This window comes from Eptatretus burgeri, chromosome 11, assembly GCF_056783735.1.
Source record: "Eptatretus burgeri isolate ZD-2024b chromosome 11, Ebu_testis_v1, whole genome shotgun sequence".
Classification (NCBI taxonomy): Eukaryota; Metazoa; Chordata; class Myxini; order Myxiniformes; family Myxinidae; genus Eptatretus; species Eptatretus burgeri.
The window spans coordinates 72,634,820-72,639,819 of NC_140971.1; positions in this window are offsets into that span (position 1 = coordinate 72,634,820).

Here is a 5,000-nt window from a genome sequence, read left to right on the forward strand (position 1 = left end):
ACTGAACTCTGCAAAAAGAAAGCAGTTAACAGGGAGCCAGGCTGCTCGCATGCAGTCTCTGGCTCAAAACAATGCAGGTGACAGGGAACGTGGCCGGCTGCTCACACGCAGTCCAAGGCCTTCCTTTTTGAACTGAACGCAGTGAACCACAACGGTGCATGGGCTGCACAAACGCAGTCTCCGTGCCAGCTCAAGTGGCACACGCAATGAACACAACGAATGGATGGATGAATGGTTTGAACTGAACGCAGTGAACCACAACGGTGCATGGGCTGCACAAACGTAGTCTCCGTGCCAGCTCAAGTGGCACACGCCATGAACACAACGAATGGATGGATGAATACAAACACGGTGCACGGGCCGCCACTGCAGGCCCGTGTTGTAGCTGCCAACAGGGCAGTTCTTGCAGCTTGCAAACTGTTGCTTTCTGATCCTGGCGCACATGGAAATGAACAGGGGGGGGGGGAAAGCAAAATTGAACGGGGCTGGTGAACGTGGGCAGTGGGCATGGCATGGCAAAGGCAGCAGGCAAACACAGCCCGCAGAAGAAGGCCGCTGCAGGCAAACACAGCCGGCAGATGAACTGGCCGGCACAGGCCTTGAAGTACCACAGCTGCAGATGATCCGGCCGGCACAGGCCTTGCAGCAACACAACAGCTGCCGATGAAGTTGGCCGGCCTCCGCCTTGAAGCAAAACACGGCCAGCCGATGAAGTTGGCCAGCCTTTGCCGTTCAGTGGAGGGAGTGCGGTGGTGCTGGCCACTTGGACGGCGGGCTCGGACCTACCTACCTGTCTCCCTCCCACCTATCGCCTTTGCCTGTCACTGTACATACCCACTCCCTTAATTTGTCAAACCCCAATTTAGCCCCAACTTATTTTTTTATTTTACTTCCCCACTATAAATCGTCCCCTAACCCCCTGTACTGTCCTTGTTCGGCTAACCTATCCTGTCACCTAGCCTACTCCCAACCCCTACGTTCCCTTCCCGGAGGGGAATAAGGGAGAGCTAGCGTCCTGTGTCGAGGCCCAACGAAGCCTCAGAAAGGCCTCCCCAGAGTTCAGCGATCTATAACCAAAGTGGGTCCAGCGGCCCACAACGAGAGCGAGGGGATGGATGGTGCGGAGGGGTACACTTCCTATCTACCCTAACCATTTAACTGTTAAACTACCCCGGGGCTTTCAACAAGCGCCTCGCGCTTAAACTATTGGTTCTAACAACCCAGATTCCCGTCGCCTGTGTTGGTGTCCTCACAATTTCGGGCCTCGCCCCCAAATTTTCTCTCCGTGCCCTCACACGGTCTCATGGCTGGGACACGTGGCTCCCTTTGGCAGGCACGACCCTCTGCCGATTCTCCGACGATGGCACCCCCGGGCACTACACTGCCTCCGAGCCTACCAGCTCCCTAACACAGGGGAGTGCCCCCCCATGGCACCTCCCCTGAAACGCACACGTGGCAGGCTGGCTTCCCGGGCCCCTTTCCGAGGGTCACCCGTGCCCACAACACTGCCCACGCGGCTAATGGCGCCCCGGGCCCCCGCACCAAGCAGGCGCACCCGTGCCCACTACTCTATCCCGGCCCCCCATGGGCCCTTGGCCTACCACGGCCGACTAGCCTGGTGCCCGGGGTACCCACTCAGCGATACTCACCTGTCGCAGCCACGCTCCCAGCCCGTCAACAGTGCTCCTGCACCCCTCCAAATGGGTTTCGAGCCTACATTCACACCAACAACAAAACGACCTCCATTTTTCAATTTAACTAACCCCCTAACTCACTCTACACTGACCCCGGGGTCCCTTGGGCGGGAGTCACTCCTCCCCCCAATCACTCATCGCACCATGCATTCCCCATTCGCTCCACTCACACAGACCCGCTGGCCTCACTCACTCACCAAGCACATGCTTCCACTTCACTCACCAACTCTTCAACACACTCACCGCTGAACTCTGCCATCCTTCTAACTGCATCCCCTACCTAACTCGTGCTCCCACGTCGTCCCTTACACTAAAGCACGTTCCTTTTAACCTACGTCGCAAAACTACGTCCCCTCTACACATCCACAAGTCTGTCACTGTCTCCAAATAAATTATTTTATTTCCCAACCTCAAGCTCACTAAATCCCTCGACCTAATCCATTCCACGGACTCCATGAGGACTTACCCCTGCCCCATGAAGTCGGTCTAGCCAAGCTAACCCTTCCCCCTAACTAGTTTCCATCCTGTGCCCTGGTAAGGGGGTCTTCCACCCCTTGCCCAGGAATCCTGTGCACCCGAAAGTGAGGCTTGCTTTTTTTTTTTTCTTTACCTGCGCAGCACCAGCGCGACAACTCAGAGCTCGCGCACTTTGCACCTGCCCGTGACGTCATACAGCTGCACGTGTTCCTCGTCCCTCCTTGGACGGTACCATCCGGCAGGGATACCCCTCCTGCCGGATTCCAACCCCACGTGCAGCCATGACGTCACCGTGCGCATAAAAAAAAACACAAGCCCCACGTCTCGAGGGGTTCCCCACGCGAACACATGTGCTTTGCCCATTGGAGCTTCACACACACGATCGCGTGGAGAACCCGTCCGGTCCAAATCCGTTTACCTGCCTAAACTTTGTCCGTCCGCGGGATCGGCAAATCCACCGCGTGCGTTTCCGGACCGGGACTTCACTCTCGTAAGCGAGCACGTGGGGGCCTCGTGCGTTGCACAGCACGGACCTCGTGCTCACTGCTGGGTGAACCCGGCACGGTCCCCGAAACAACTACAGCCGCTACTCGGCTTTCTTTCTTCACATGTCGCCGTCGTCGCCATTCCACACACGCACTCCCGCGTGTTACGACGCTCACACTCCATTCCATTACATTCACACCGGGAGACGCGGCTGCGTGCTCCCGCATGCCAACCGACATCTCCCTCACATACCACTCTCTCACACACACGGTCTCCCTTGCATAAACCATACCACTCACACGTGGCATTTCCCTTACACAAACCACACCACTCACACACGCGGGGGCACTCACCCACGGTGCCTCATCCACACACCGTGCCTCACTCACACACGCGGGGGCACTCACCCGCGGTGCCTCATCCACACTGGCCGTTTCATCCACACACACGGCCTCACTCACACACGGTGCCTCACCCACACACGCGGGGGAACTCACCCGCGGTGCCTCATCCACACTCCGCGTGCTGGGAAGCACGTACTCCGGCACCATCGCCACCACACCACTCACACACGGGGTCGCTTCCACACACGGGGACGCACTCACCCCTTGCACCACACACACAGGGACAACCACACTGGGGATTTGTGTCCCCACAATGGTCTCCGGGGCCTCTATACCCCCCAAGCTCTCCGTTCACCTGTCCACAGCACTCCTCCTCTCAACCTCGCAAAGCATGACCGAACTCACCTGGTCGTGACTCACCTCAAGGGGGCATACTCCCTCCCCTCGTTCCTGGAGGAGGCCATCCAGGTGCTCGCACTGGGTCTCTACCCAGTCCGCCAGCTCACCCCCATTATCCTCCACTACCTCCGTGTGTGTGTGTGCGTCACTTACCCCGTCTTCATCGTGTAGTCTTCCCTCTATTTTTTTGTCTCCCGTGTCTCTATACATTTATAAGTTTCTGTTGTTGTCACCTCGTGTCTCGTCTCACACGTTTTGGTCTCCCCATTTAATTTTTCCCTTTCGGTCATCGTCACGACCCTCGCCCAACACGTCCCCCGAATTATTTTTTTACCCGTCTCCACCGCGGGCCTGTCAGCCGTTGCACCCACACCCAGCTCGTTTGTTCCTACACGTGGAGTCGCCATTTTGAGTTCCCTGCTAACGGCCTTCATGCCCGCCTGCAGGCATCGGCCCATGTTCTGCGTCTCACCCCGCAGCTCTTTCATTTCTTCCCTCATTTGCTTGTTCATTCCTTTCATTTCGTTTTTCACTTCGTTTGTGTTTGTATCCATCTTTTCGTTCATGCTTTTTATTTCATCCATTTTTTGTGTATTCGCATCCATCCTTGCTGTCATTGCCGCCAGCATGGCGCATAGCTGGGCCATGTCGGGTGCGCTTGGGTGAGCCGTTTCGGCAAGGGTCGGGGGGTTTTGGTGGAGAGGGGGAGGGGAGGTGTCATACACCGCGGCCGCTGCCGCACCCATTTCGGGCTCTGGGTTCAGTTGGGCGAGTTCGTTTTCCTGTACAACCAACATTTCCTGCACGGGGATTTCATCCTGAGCCATGGATTCTACACATTCTACATCCATTTCTAATACTCCCGGCTCCCGCTCGCCTTGAGACGCCATCTTGCTTCTCTTAAAGGGTTAATTTAACTCGCTCGTAATTTGGAGGGAATCGGGGGTCGCTCCTCTCACCCCTGGACCGATTCCCGTAAATTTAGCTTAGAGGCGGGTGGATTCGAATCCCACTCCTGACACCAGTGTTGCGGATTCGCGCCCGCCGGCGTGCGGACGGCCACGTAACTCGAATCGCGGCACGTAGCCCACCGGACGGACAATCCAGTCGTGACCCTCTCGGACTAACGCCGGGAACCAGTCACGGGTGGACCTTTCGGTCTCACCGCGATCGTGCCAATCGGCCCCCGCTTGGGATAGGGTTGCTCGCCAAATTAGACCTACCTAAGTACCCACACGGAGGGTAGACCGGGCGATCGCACCTCGCCGCAGGTCGACTTCGGACGCGGGCCACTTTAAGCGACCCGTTCCGTACTATCGGGATAACCGAGCGGTGTTATTCGTCGGCCTCGACGGTTCGATTCATTATCGGGCGTTTTAGCCCACGACCAACCCTTTACGTGAAGCAAGATGGAGATTCAATAGAGGAAAAGACGAAGCGAAGCGGGAAAACAGTTCAACAATAAGCACATTTATTTCGCGATGAACGGAAAGCACACATATACAATTCCACCAAAAGCACATGTAAAAGAAGAAGACAATGCAATATTACACAAAAAGCAAATGCAACAATGCAGATCTATCCGACTACCGGGCACACG